This window comes from Chiloscyllium punctatum, chromosome 40 (genome assembly GCF_047496795.1).
Source record: "Chiloscyllium punctatum isolate Juve2018m chromosome 40, sChiPun1.3, whole genome shotgun sequence".
NCBI lineage: Eukaryota > Metazoa > Chordata > Chondrichthyes > Orectolobiformes > Hemiscylliidae > Chiloscyllium > Chiloscyllium punctatum.
In genome coordinates this window covers 59,585,053-59,600,804 of record NC_092778.1, presented here as the reverse complement: position 1 = coordinate 59,600,804, position 15,752 = coordinate 59,585,053, and positions in this window count along the sequence as shown.

The window sequence follows — 15,752 nt, the reverse complement described above, 5'->3', positions numbered from 1 at the left end:
CTTCATTCCGAGGGGCTGACACAACGGGAGGAATTTAGGAGACAGTAGTTCACAAATATCGAGCAATTAACAGAGGATCGTCATTCTAACAAGAGGTACACTCAGAGAAATATTACCGGCTGACAGCATGCATAGTGTCTGTGTTTCCTTGAAGCCACATGCTAGTGCAGCCGCTTCAAGGTTCCACACATGGTGATTGGCATCAGTACGCTGAACATGGCACTGACGGTCATTTCAGGGCACCGGTGCCTGGGACCTTAGACCCCATACGTTCGGAACGAAAATAAAAGGGGAACACTACCTGGTGAGCATTCAAGTGCACAAGTCTCCTCCCTCCCACTGACCATTCCAGAGAATGCGCTGACAACCACCTGAAGGAGCAGCGCTCCGAAAGCTAGTGCTTCCAAATAAACCTGTTGGACTACAACCTGGTGTTGTGGGATTTTTAACTCTCATTTAACAGTGTCCATGCTGCCAGTGTTGACGTGGCGACTTCAGCTTGCCATGGTGACATCACACGGCCATGACAGACTGGCAGACACAGCCTTCTGTCTGATTCCTCACCCTGGCTCTGCAGCTGACCTTTCCACTCTCCACCCCCTCTCCCCTCACTCTGTTATATTGCGTTTATGACGTGCCTTGCTTGCAGAGCACCTTGGGTCGCTTATTCAGTTCAAGGTGCTACATAAATGTAAAATTGTTCCTGTCGGGTCAAACCATTTTTCTCATCTTCCTCCCCCCTGGATCACAGTGGAAACAGCCAGTAGGAGGTGAGGGTTTGCACTCCTCGTGATGTAGGTTAAAAACTGGGAGAGAACTAAGCTGGGTCAGCACAACAGTTTCCAGGGAGCACACAGCTCCAAAAGAGAAGGTTCCAGAGGTTGGGACATCTGCTGTGACACAAAATCCCTGTTCTGGCCCCATTTCCAAGTTTGATAGCATTAATTAGCTCAGCCTTCAGTGAGTATCCCCTCAGGTGTCAATACTTCTGTGCAGCAACATTAAAGGCTGAGTGATTAGAGTCATAGAGATGTACAGCACGGAAACAGATTCTTCGGTCCAATGTGTCCATGATATCCCAACCTAATCTACTCCCATTTTCCAGCACTTGGCCCATATCCCTCCAAACCCTTCCTATTCATTTACCCATCCAGATACCTTTTAAATTCTGTAATTGTACCAGCCTCCACCACTTCCTCTGGCTGTTCATTCCATACACACACCACCCTCTGTCTGAAAACGCTTCCCCTTAGGTCCCTTTTAATCTTTCCCCTCTCATGCTAAACTTACGCCCTCTAGTTCTGGACTCCCCCACCCCAGGGAAAAGACCTTGCCTATTTACCCTATCCAGGTCCCTCATGATTTTATAAACGTCAATAAGGTTTCCCTGAAGCAGCCTACGATGCTCCAGGGAAAAAAGCCCCAGCCTGTTCAGCTACTTCCTCTGGCTCAAACCTGGCAACTTCCTTGTAAATCTTTACTGAACCCTTTCAAGTTAATGCAGAAGTGCCAAGGGGAGCCAATGACATGTCACGGTTTTGCTTTCTGTTCCTATGACAGGGATAAATGTGTTCAAGCAAGGTAAAACCAGTCCAGTTCACCACGCTAGGTTACCAGGTGCAATTAAATCATTGCATGTTGAGACATATTATCAGCTCATGCAGCAAGCATTCCACGAGACTTCAAAGTTAAAAAAAGATTAGCATCATCGCACAGTCTTTGAGATCACCCCGAAAGCACTTTCCAGGAATTTCAGGCTCTCAGGACGGCTCAGTGGTCATGACCCTATCTCTGGATCAGGATGTCCAGATTTAAGGACCACTTGTGTTGGAGGTGTGTCACAGTATGTCTGAACAGACTGGTTTCAAAATTAATGACTTCTGCTCTGGTGCCAAGAAGATCAAAGAAAAGTAAACAACAACAGTTGGAAATGAAGGTGTTAGTCATTCCAAACCTCTTAGTTTAAAAATTCATGCAAGGGATGTGGGAGTTGCTGGCTGGGCCCAGCATTTATTACCCGTCCCTAGTTACCCTTGAGAAGGTGGGGGTGAGCTGTCTTCTTGAACCGCTGCAGTCCATGTGCTGTAGGTGGACCCACAACACCCTCAGGGAGGGAATGTGACAGTGAAGGAACAGCAGTATGTTTCCAAGTCAGGGTGGTGAGGGGCTTGGAGGGGAACATGCAGCTGGTGGTGCTCCCTGTTGCCCTTATCCTTTTAGATGGAAGTCATTGTGCGTTTAGAAGGTGCTGCCTAAGGATCTTTAGTGATTTTCTGCAATGCATCCTGTAAATCGTACACACTGCTGTTGCTGAGTTTTGTTGTTGGAGGGAGTGGATGCTTGTGGATGTGGTACCAAACAAGTGGGCTGCTTTGTTCTGGATGGTGTCAAGCTTCTTGAGTGTTGTTGGAGCTGCACCCATCCAGGCTAGTGGGGAGTATTCCATCACACTCCTGTCTTGTGCCTTGTAGATGGTGGACGGGCTTTGAGGAATCAGGAAGTGAGTTACTTGTCGCAGTATTCCTAACCTCTGACCTGCTTTTGGAGCCACCGTATTTATATAAGGTGATTTTCTGGTCACTGGAAACCCCAAGGATGTTGATGGTGGGCAATTCAATGATGGTGATGCCACTGAATGTCAAATGGTGATGATCTATCAAAATCTGCCCTCCCTCACAGCATTGTGGGTCAAGTGGACAGCAAGAAGACAGCAGCGGTTCAAGAAGGTAGCTCACCACCACTTTCTTAAGGGCAACTAGAGACGGGGGATAAATACTCTAGCTACGCCTGCATACTGCAAAAGAATTAAAAAGAAATGTGCCCTTAAAGTGAGAGCATGTGGGTATAGGAATATGATGGGTTTAGAAGGTAAATATGCTGGCGAATGGGACTAGATTAGGTTGGGATATCTGGTAGGCATAGATGAGTTAGACTGAAGGGTCTGTTTCCAAGCTGTACATCTCAATGACTCTATAATCAATGCCAACCCTCAATGATTTCACCAAGTTTAAATCAAAGTTTTAAACTCATGGTACTCATCGAAGGTAAGGAGCAGCCAGAAGAAGCCAATCAGTAAACAATGTTCCTTTTAACTCAGGGTCAGCAGTGTCCATCCGACAGTTAAACACAAGTCCCGATGTGTGAAGTAAGGAGTGGAGGATAGATGGTTGAAAATGGCATTGACAGAGTATAAGCAACACCCTGACTGTCCTTCTTTGGACAGTCAATCTCTGCACAAGGACGCTATCCATCACAGCCCACACCAAGCTAGGCGTAATGCAGACTCCATTATTAACTTGTTGGTAAGGGTGTCATGGAGTCAGATTTGACTGCCATGTGTGTTATATATTACTTCTATATAATGCTGTCCCAGTGGGTTATCGAGCAAATTGTACATTTTCTCCACAAAAACATGCACCTTGTGCAATGGCTGTTGAATCAGTATAAGCCTTTAAAGAAGCCAGTTGTTAAAAATATAAGACGTAGTCTTAGTCATCTCCTCAACTCGTTTCATTTGCCTCAAGGGATTGGAGAATTTTTCAGAGCTTTTCATTTATTCTCTAATCAGTTTGGAGTTTTTGACCTGAGTGGTTATTTTTTGCCTCTCCCAGGAGAATAGACAGTATCTAAAGAGGGTTGAGGGGGATTTTTGGGTGAAGCCTATGGCCTAACAACTGTAGAACAGGACCACTGGAGAGCTACTGTTCCTGCCTGACTCTATAGATATTCCACTAATCTGTTTTAAGAAACAACACAGATCTGTCATGTCACAATGCTGCAAGATGAAAGGTGTTTTTCTTGCAATGGTCAAGTTCCAAACTCTTTCAGTTGCATATGGCTAATAGTACATGCATGCTAGTAATGTGAACAATTATGTTTATATTAAGTGCTACCAATACCAGGAGGTTCGGTATAAGCTGTAAATGCAGCTCAGGGTGCTGTCAATGTCAAGAGGCGCATTCTGAAAGTCACTGGGTAAGCAACCAGGAAGGTACAGCAGAGTGACAGTGCGACAGCCACAGTACTGAGTGTGGGAGTGTCGCTCAGACAATGGCACCTCTCAGGGTCATTGCTCAACAGCTTCATAGTTTGTTTCACAACCTCTCTAACAGAAAGTGGGAAAAAGAGCTTGACAAGAAATGATCCACAAAGACCACCAATCAAATCAGTTTCTTAACCAAAACCAACCACAGAATCCCAACAGTGTGGAAGCAGCCCATTAAGCCCATCGGGTCCACACTGACCTTCTGGAAAGCATCCAACCAGACCCATCCCATGACCCTAATCTTGCATTTCCCATGACTAATGCAATTAGCCTGCACATCTCCTGGGCACTATGGGCAATTTCAGCATGGCCAATCTATCTAACGTACACATCTTTGGACTTTAGGAGGAAATTGGAGCATCCGGAGGAAACCTACACAGACACGGGGAGGACATGCAAACACTACACAGACTGTCACCCGAGGCTGGAATTGAACCTGGATCCCTGGCGCTGTGAGGCAGCAGTGCGAACCTCTGAGCCACCATGACACCCTAATCAAAATATTATTTTCCTTTGTTGCTCCTCTAGGCTATTTCTGAGGGCAATTAAGAGTCAACAGCATTGCTGGTGTTCTGGAGTTATGTGTAGGCCAGACCAGACAAGGTGGGGGTTGGAGCAGATTTCCTTGCCTGAAATTGACTAGTGAACGAGCTGAATATTCACGACAATCACCGTGCTATCACCATGAGGCTACCTTATAATTCCAGATTTTATTGAATTAAACTTTCACCTTACAAGGATGTTGCCAGGATTGGAGGGTTTGAGCTATAGGGAGAGGCTGAACAGGCTGGGACTGTTTTGCCTGGAGTATTGGTGGGTGAGGAGTGACCTTATAGAGGTTTATAAAATCATGAGGGATGTGGATAAGGTAAATAGACAATATATTTTCCCTGGGGTGAGGGAGTCCAGAACTAGAGGGAATAAGTTTCGGGTGAGAGGGGAAAGATTTAAAAGGTCAACTTTTTCACACAGAGGGTGGTACGTGTATGGAATGAGCTGCCAGAGGAAGTGGTGGAGGCTGGTACAATTACAGCAGTTAAAAGGCATCTGGATGGGTATATGAATAGGAAGGGTTTGGAGGGATCTGGGCCAAATGCTGGTAAATGGGATTAGATTAATTTAGAATATCTGGCTACATGGACGATTTGGACCAAAGGGTCTGCTTTGGTGCTGTATAACTCTGACTCTGTGACATTGAATGGGATTCAAACCCAGAACCTTAGCCTGACTCACTGGATTACTAAAACCTGTCACATTGTTATCTTGCCAAAACCTACCCTGAACTCTATTGGCAATATTATGTTTTTAATTTCCTTATTTAATTTCTTCACCCAGAGAGGAGTGAGCCTGTGGAATTCTCAAAAAGCAGCTGAGGGCAAAACATTGAATTTCTTCAAGACGGAATTAGATATCGCTGTTATGCTGAAAGAGATTAGATTAGATTAGTTACAGTGTGGAAACAGGCCCTTCAGCCCAAAAAGTCCACACCGACCCGCCGAAGCGTAACCCACCCAGACCCATTCCCCTACAGTTACCCCTTCACCTAACACTATGGGCAACCTAGCATGGCCAATTCACCTGACCTGCACATTTTTTGGATTGTGGGAGGAAACCGGAGCACCCGGAGGAAACCCACACAGACACAGGGAGAATGTGCAAGCTCCACACAGACAGTCGCCTGAGGCGGGAATTGAACCCGGGTTTCTGGCGCTGTGAGGCAACAGTGCTAACCACTGTGCCACCGTGCCGCCCACAAGTTGGAACAGGGCACTGAGTTAGAGGACCAGCAATGGTCATATTGAATGGTGGAGCAGGCTCGAAGGGCTGTGCGGCCTCCTCCTGCTCCTATTCTCTACCTTAAGTTCAGAGGGAAAATGTTCAATATGTGCGTCATTGTCATCCTACGCATTTCTGGAATCAGACAAGGGCTTTCTCTGACAAGAGTCAATTGGAACATTACCACTTTAACCCACATTGAAAACCAGAACAAAGAAATTAGAGTGAATGAGGCTATGTTACGAGGATGTGTTAACATCTAGGAATGTGTTCAGGTGGTAAAGGATTGATTTGATCAGAGTTTTCGAAATGTTATGGGGAAGAGACTTGTGGAGATAGAGAGGAAATATGAAGAATAATTTCAGCTGGTTGAGGGAGTCTAGGACTGAGGGCTAGGGTTAAAATTAGAGTCAGACTTCCCAAGGAATGCAATTATTAAACACAAAAGGCTGTATAGGTGATTGAACTATTCTTGTGCAAATGTAAAGCGATGTGAGCTCAATGGTTAATTTTCAATCAAAGATTGACAAGCCAATAAATGCGGTGACATGGAGTCATGTTGCATTTCAGACAGGATCTTATTGAGTTGTGGAATAGGATGAAGGGACTGAACAGCATATTCCTGGCCCTACATTTCACCTGAACTAGCCCTTAAGAGGTTAAGATCGAAGGAGGAAAACAGGGTCTAGAGAAGGGAAGACCTACAGAAAAGTAAATGAGTCAGAGAGTTGGGAACAATCTCAGAAATGTCAAATTAAACTGTGTGAAAGATACAGATGGAAACAGAAAGGAGGAACAGAAAATGCAAATGAGAAAAAATTCAGTGAGTGTGAAACAAGTACTGGGAAGCAAAAAGAGTGAATTGTTCAGATCCTGGGGTTTCTGGACAGTCAGAGATGAGACATACACAAGGTTCACATTGGGACCCTGGCACCTCCAGAACCATGACTCTCTGGGAATTGCCCAGGAAGTTTGAACTTTCCCTGTTTCCTGAAAAAAGGTCTCCAGCTCTGGGTTAAAGCCAGGGACAATTCTGACTTATTTACCTGGAAAAGTACCCAAGGAAATAGTCAATGGAAAAATCCCAAAGTCACAGCTTCCTGTGCACCTGAACCATTGATCACTCACACTGACCCATCTCTGACTCCACCTTTGAACGCCTTGACCCCAACCCTTCTCTGCCCCCACTCACTCTCCAACCTGCCCTTGGACATCCAACTTCCCTGGACCCCTAACTGAGTGTCACAACCCTCAACGTCACAGATCCCAGAATTGTCACCCGAATCCCCCGACACTCGACCCCACCTTGGCCCCTGACTCCTCTTATTACCCCTGACTGCCTGCTGAGAATACAACTCCATCCTGGCTTTCCCAACACTCTCTCTCCACTCACACACCCACCCAGCACAACTCCAATCTAACCTACCTCATCACCCAACAGACATACCACCCCTGCCTTCCTACCCTCACTAGAACATTCTTAGCTGCTTACCCATTTAATAACTGAGACATTCCTGGAAATCTCAGCTCCAGCATGGACTTCTGGTGCCGAAGTAATCCCTCAAAGTGCAGTCCCATTGTGGCAAAGCAGTTAAGAAACACCGTAATGTTTGAACTTTCAGATTTGTTTCTTTATTTTCTACTTAAAACTAAGGTGTGCAACGTGTAACTTTTAACCCTATTTTGTATGTTTTTCGCCACACTATAATGACTGCGATGTTTAACTTTTAACTTTGTTCTTTCTTTTTATCTTGTCTTTAAGATTCTGTTCCCAGGTATGTGTACCTAAGATGGCACCATGTGTCGCGACATTATACACTTTTCACTGTACTCCTGAACTTCAGTACACGTGATAATAAAACCTAAATCTAAAAAAAACTCACTTCCTGGAAAACAGGTGTCCTCCCCCCACCCCGTATCCACAGTTGATACGTTCCAAGACCTACTGTGAATGCCTGAAACCACGGATTGTAGAGAACCTTATCAGTTAAATGGGAAATTTACCTCCCTGGCAGCCCCCCTGGAATTATTTCTGGTATGTTCCACGTAATATTATCAGGCTGTGGTAAACCGCGGATAACTGAAACCATGGGAACCCAATCCGCTGATACGGGGGTTCTACTGTTTAGTTAAAAATTACACAACACCAGGATCATAGGGCACGGAATTTACTTTAGAAATAGAACCGGTCTGACTCAAGGTTGGGACACAGACAGACTCTAACCTCACACCTTTAATGCATTGTCTGAGCTGAGATGTCACCTTTTTTTGTAAAATCTTAAATTATCTCGGGACTGTGACTTGAAAGAAGTTCTGGGATTTGCATATTAATGAATTGAAGCCTGCAGCCCCATTCTAAGTGATTAAAGACTTAACTGCAATCTAGGTTTGTTCCAATACATTGCATCACTTGTATGACACTTTGATCTTTTACTATAAATCTGGTGGCCTATGACCCTGTCCCACTAGCTACCTGATGAAGGAGCAGTGCCCTGAAAGCTTGTATTTCCAAATAAACCTATTTGACTATGACCTGGTGTTGTGTGATTTTTAACTTTGTCCACCCCAGCCCAACACTGCCTCCTCCACATCTTGGCTTCCGGAGTGTGGCAGTTTGTGCTGTACAAAGGTAACAAGGCTCCTGCATAAAGTTTCTTGGATGTTTCCTTCAAAGATTCATGAGCTGACAGAGATCTTACATTGGAAAATCAACTAGAAAGTTGGACCGAGCTAAGCAGGTAATATTTCCTTGCCTGAGAGAAGGATTCTGACGTTAATTGGAAAACTTGGCCAAGGGTCTGTTTTATTGTTGAATGCAATGTGCACCACCTTTATTTTTCCGGTTCCTTTACCGCCACCATGGGAGACCCAGTTATGTGGGAAACGAAACCAAATGCATCAGCTCTGGTGTAGAGTTTCCGTCAGGATCAGGTTTGGGTTGAAAGCCCATTATCGAGAGATCCTGCTTTTGAATTTGTCGAAGACCCGAACGAGAGGTGTTCCCTCCACATTTCCCAGAGTTGGTTGCCGTGAGCTGGAACGTTGTGTTGTGAAGGGTGTCGGTCACAGGGGCACTAACGTTCAAAAGGGAACTCGATGAATACCTGAAAAGGAAACGATTGCCAGGCGACTGGGAAAGAGCAGTTCATAGAATCCCTATGGTGCGGGGACAGGCCATTCTGTCCGTCAAGTCCACACCACCCCTCTGAAGACTGACCTCCTACTCTACTCCTGTAATTCCCATGGCTAATCCACACATCCCTGGACACAATGGGCAATTTCAGCATGGCTAATCCTGCACATCTTTGGACTGTGGGAGGAAACTGGAGCACCCAGAGGAAATCCATGCAGGTGGAGAGAATGTGCAAACGCTGCACAGAGAATTGAATTCAGGTCCCTGGTGCTGTGAGGCAGCAGTGCTAACCACTGAGCCACCGTGCTGCCTATCCTTCCAGCTCAGCGGTTATATGCACAATGAAGCACATGGCCTCCATCTGTGCTGATGTATCAAATGATTCACTTTCAGAGTCTCAGCAGGAATGTAAAGCTAATTGATTCCTGACATTCAGCCAAAAGTCCCAGTGTGACAGCTGGGTGACAGTGTGAACGTTCACTCTGGCTGATGTGGGAATTGGAAATGTGTCGACAATATTACAAACAACAACAATGTTAACCCAGTAGGGCTCTTGTAGTTTGGTGGTCGTGCCCCCACCTCTGAGTCAGAAGGCCAGGTTCAAGTCCTCTCATCTCTGAACAGGCTGATGAGGAAAATCTCAGATGTTAACCCAGCTTGGTCAATAGCAACTGAACTGGTAGAATCAGCCTCCAATTTCATTAATGATATTCCCACCCTCGAAGGAACACTCCCTCATAATTGTTCTGGGTCTGGAACAATTGAAGGCAGACTCCTGTTCTGCTTAATGTAAGGTTTCCACCCAACTCTTTCAATCTTGGCATCAGAGTGAGATTAATTTCAAAAACGCCACCTAGTCACTGGGAATAGTGAGTATGTGGCAACAGGTTAAAATTAACCACTTTCACTAACCAGTTCAGGTACCCTAAGTAGCCCCTGTTCACAAAACAACTTAAGCTTTCTTTCAACCAGTCTGATTTCACTAACCAGCTCACATTCCTCTAATCCAGCCGAAACTCATCATGAATCAACCAGAATTCACCACCAACTAGGCCTAATCCATCACTATCTAACCTGAATACACGAATATATCTGCGTTATTTAAACACTGAAGGTTCACGAACAAGCCTGAATCCATTAACCAGCCCAAATTCATTACTAACTAGCCTGAACTCACTTAACAACCTGAGGTATTTAACAAGTCCAATTTCACTAACCTGCCTATATCCGTTATAGACAGGCAGGAAGCTAGAAGAACTCAGAAAACCAGGCAGCCTCCTGCTTGTCTATTTTGGACTCAAGCATTTGCAGTGGTTTTTGTTTTAGTCTCTTGTCAATGTCCACTCAACAGCCTCAACTCAGCACAAACCAGCCTGAACTCACTGAAAAAAATCCGAAATCTAACTCTGCACTTTCCTAACTCGAGTGTATTTGAATCATGGAGAAAGTGAGGACTGCAGATGCTGGAGATCAGAGCTGAAAATGTGTTGCTGGAAAAGCGCAGCAGGTCAGGCAGCATCCAAGGGACAGGAGAATCGACGTTTCGGGCATAAGCCCTTCTTCAGGAATGAGGAAAGTGTGTCCAGCAGGCTAAGATAAAAGGTAGGGAGGAGGGACTTGGGGGAGGGGCGTTGGAAATGCGATAGATGGAAGGAGGTCAAGGTGAGGATGATAGGCCGGAGTGGGGTGGGGGCAGAGAGGTCAGGAAGAAGATTGCAGGTTAGGAAAGCGGTGCTGAGTTCGAGGGTTGGGATTGAGACAAGGTTGGGGGAGGGGAAATGAGGAAACTGGAGAAATCTGAGTTCATCCCTTGTGGGTGGAGGGTTCCCAGGCGGAAGATGAGGCGCTCTTCCTCCATTTCTCCAGTTTCCTCATTTTCCCTCCCCCCACCTTGTCTCAGTCAAATCCCTCAAACTCCGCACTGCCTTCCTAACCTGCAATCTTCTTCCTGACCTCTCGCCCCCACCCCACTCCGGCCTATCACCCTCCCCTTGACCTCCCTCCACCTATCGCATTCCCAACACCCCTCCCCCAAGTCCCTCCTCCATACCTTTTATCTTAGCCTGCTGGACACACTTTCCTCATTCCTGAAGAAGGGCTTATGCCCGAAACGTCGATTCTCCTGTCCCTTGGATGCTGCCTGACCTGCTGCGCTTTTCCAGCAACACATTTTCAGCTGTATTTGAATCAAGGCCAGGCTTGAAGTCAGGTGGGATTTGAAATGTTACAATAAAGAATTTCAATTGCTTTCTTAGAACTAATTGTGTGGTGCTTGAGCTAATTCGGTGTGAGAATTTTCATAAATGCCTAAAGCACCTTTGTCAGACTGCACTTTAGAAACAACTGGTTAGGTGAGAATTTTTCTTTTGTCTGTTGTTGATAACTTTGACATTGTACAAAGTCACCTGGCCCAAACAGTCCCTCCAGGTGAGACAGAGGTTCACCTGCCCCTCCTTCAACCTAGTTTACTGCATCAGGTGCTCCCGATGTGGTCTTCTCAACACTGGGGAGACCAAACGTAAACTTGGGGAATGGTTTGCCAAACATCTCAGCCGGGCCCGCAGGGGCTGACTGGACCTCCCAGTCCCCACCCATTTTAATTCCCCTTCCCACTCCCTTTCTGACATGACCATCCTTGGCCTCCTCCATTGCCACAACGAACCAAACCACAAATTGAGAAGAACAACACCTCAGCTTCCTCCTGGGCACCCTACAGTCCGGAAGATTCAACATTGAGTTCTTCAATTTCAAATAACCTCCCTCCCCATCCCCCCGACCCTCTTCCCAGCCCCTCCTCCTCCCTTCCATTATTCTCAGCCACCTACTGGATTCGTCCCTCCCATGGATCAACCAGGTCGTACCCTTTGCCTGTCTCCACCTATCCCTGCCTCACCACCCTGCCTCTACAGCTCCTCCCACACTTACCCCCAGTCCTGAAGAAGGGTTAAACCCAAAATATCAATTTCTGCACCTCCTGATGCTGCCTGGCTTGCTGTGTTCTTCCAGCCTCCTGCTTGTCTACCTTTGACTCTGGGGTAGTGTGGTGCTGGAAAAGTACAGCAGGTCAGGCAGCATCCGAGGAGCAGGAAAATCGACTTTTTGGGCAAAAGCCCTTCTGCAGTCCTTGTTTTTACCTTTGACTCTGGGGCAAGTTGTGAACATAATGTGCTTGACCTATTTCTGCGTTGCATGTGGCATGGAAAGCTAAAAGTAAATTTTTTTTTAGATTAGAGTAGTTACAGTGTGGAAACAGGCCCTTCAGCCCAACAAGTCCACACCGAAGCGCAACCCACCGTACTCCTACATTTACCCCTCATCTAATACTACGGGCAATTTAGCATGGCCAATTCACCTGACCTGCACATCTTCGGACTGTGGGAGGGAACCAGAGGAAACCCACGCAGACACGGGGAGAACATGCAAACTCCACACAGTCAGTCGCCTGAGGTGGGAATTGAACCTGGATCTCTGGCACTGTGAGGCAGCAGTGCTAATCACTGTGCCACCCATGAAATTTGTGTCTCATATATGCTGGCCTTTTCAGTTTGTTTAGAAAACAACTTTTTAAAAACAAAGCGTGCATTTACATAGCAATTTTCCTGAGTACCAGTGTCTTGAACCTTCTTAAAATATCGATTGTATTTGGGAGTGGATGTGCAAATGGAGTTGGGGGGGGAGGAACATGTTACAACTTTGATTCATAGGAAACGGGCACCACTGGCTAGATCAGCATTTTTGCCTGCACCTGATTGCCCAGAGGGCAAGACTTAAAGCCAAGAGTCAAGGGCAAAGAGCAGTTAAGAGCCAATCACATTGCTGTGGGTCTGGAGTCACATGTAGGCCTGACCAGGTAAGGATGGTAGTTTCCTTCCTTAAAGGACATTAGTGAAACAGTTGGGGTTTTCTGAAAATCAACGCATGGCCATCATTAGAGTCTTAATTCCAGATTCTTTTTCATCAAATTCCACCATCTGCCCAGGTCGCAAGAACATTACCTGGGTCTCAGGATTAATACGTCAAACAGTAATGATATCACCTTCTGTACAAATGTTGGAAACATAATTGTAGACAGCCCTGAAGGAGGCAGTGAAAATTTTAATGGCCAAATCCCCTTAACGTTTTTAAATGGCCCATTAACCTGCAATGTAATATGTTACAGTGTATTTGACCACAGTCCATTTAAAGAAGGAGAATTTCATGTTCGTCTCATTTCACCATAAGCCTCATATTTAGAAAGCAGCAAAGCAAGTATTTTGTACTTGTGATAAGCCCAGTTTCCTTATCTCTGAGCAGTTTAGTTACAAATGCTTTGAAATATTTGTTGTGACAAGTTTACAATTTGCTTTTAGCTTCTCTTCCTTACCTGCCACACCCAGACTAACACACGCACACAGAACAAATACACACAAACAGACACTCATAAACCACACACAAGGTAGACTCACACACACAAACAAACACACATATAAAAACTCATGTACACACAAATGTACACAAGCACATGTACACACACATACGTACACACATATGTATGTAGTCATATAAATGTACACACAATGTGCACACACATATACACAGACATATAGGTACATACATACACATATACATACCATGTGCACAAACTCACAAATATGTATGTACACACATATATAAACGCACACATGATGTACACACAATTTACACATGTACTTATTCATTGGACATACACATGTACAGACAGTGCAGACATACACTCACACACAATGTACACCCACATGTACATGCCATGTACACACATGTGCACAGAGACACATTTTTATACACACACACACGTACACAGACACATACAAACACAGACATATACACATTCATAGATCAGAGAGGAGTGCTGAGACCCACAGACAGGGTGATCCAATGGGGGAGGTCGAGGTGATGGGGGTGGGTCTCACCTGGTGGCTGTCACTGGCTCTGAGCAAGGCCTTGCTCCCATTGGCCACACTCACCCACGGGCTTTTCTGAGATCAAGGACAACCGGGATCCAGTCAGAGGCTGGATCTGGACTGATTCGTGTCACTGGGGGGAGGGGAGGGAGGGGGAGGGCCAGGTGTTCTGGGGCTTGGGCAATGTCCATTGGTGGAAATGGCTAGCTCCTAGAGGGTCCAGTATTGAAGAGAATCTCCAGGTGGGGGGGGTGAGACATGGCGGGAGAGGATTGGTGAGACGGTGTTGGCAAGGTATGTGGAGTGAAGGGAGGGGTGGTTGGCAGCATGAGACATGGGGTGGACACTGAGCCACACTCACCGCCTCCCCCTGCCCCCCGCCCCCCCCCCCCCCACCCCCCTCCCGATGCCAGAACCCTCAATCAGGCATTGGGATGGATGCCCTAATGTTGGTCTTAAATTGCCCACATGAACACCTCGACTCACGCTGGGTGTGGATCTCTGGCTATGGGCTTTTCCAGTCCAGATTTAATTCTGTTGGAAGTGGGAAGGGAGTAGGACACCCCGCCTCTCGGTTGAGTGCCCTCCTTATCTCCAAAAAAGCCATGAGACGGACCTATCAACTTCCCCAGAGTCAATCATAGACTCATACAGCATGGAAACAGACCTTTTGGTCCAACCAGTCTGTGCTGACCATAACCCCAAACTAAACTAGTCCCACCTGCTTGCTCCTGGCCCACATCTCGCCAAACTTTTCCTATTCGTGTACTTATCCAAATGTCTTTTAAATGTTGTATGCTCACACACAGCAACACCCCATCCACACACCCCCACCCACTACTGAAGGAGCTGCTTTCCTACTGTAGATGCTGAGGGAGTTTAAAGAGCATGTATCTCAAAAACTGGATGGTGTGCTACTTCACCCTGAATTCCTCTCTGAAATAACTCCGCAGAGGCCGGTTTCCCATCACCAAGTCACCCTTTATGTACACATAGAGTGTCCTTGACTCAGAGTGACTAGAACCCATGTTTATATTTGTCAGCCAGGACTCCCTGATTGGTCCCGGTGAACAGCCCCAATCGGGGAACTCCTATTTTATGTGGTCCACCTGGCTGATCTTGTTCCAATCACTATACCCTCCATCCTGAAGAATATTTGCTGCCATTAGCCAAATTATACTGTAACTGATTTTGTGATGATAAATGCTCTATTTTCAATACCTTCCCTTTTCATTCAGTGTTCTGTCAAAACTGGTGTCTATGATCCAGCAGTCGAGATGACAACCACATGGCTGATGAGCAATTGCGTCATTCCAGACCAAACCAAAAGGAGGCGCACGACGGTATTTATAATCATAGAATCATAGAGATGTACAGACCTTTCAGTCCAACCCATCTATGCTGACCAATAACCTAAATTAATCTAGTCCCATTTGCCAGCACTTGGCCCATATCCCTCCAAACCCTTTCTATTCATAAACCCATCCAAACGCCTTTTAAATGTTGTAATTATACCAGCCTCTGCCACTTCCTCTAGCAGCTCATTCTATACACACATCACTCCCTGTGTGAAAAAGTTGCCCCTTAGGTCTCTTTTATATCTTTCCCCTCTCACCCTAAACCTATGCCCTCTAGTTCTGGACTCCTCCACTCCAGGGATAAGATCTTATCTATTTACCCTATCCATGCCCCTCATGATTTTATAAACTTCTATAAGGTTACCCCCTCAGCCTCCGACGCTCCAGGGAAAACAGCCCCAGCCTATTCAGCATCTCCCTATACCTCAAACCCTTCAACCCTGGCAACCTCTTTGTAAATCTTCTCTGAAACCCTTTCAAGTTTCTTTAGAGGGGGAAGATTCTTCTTCTGGTGTTCCGCC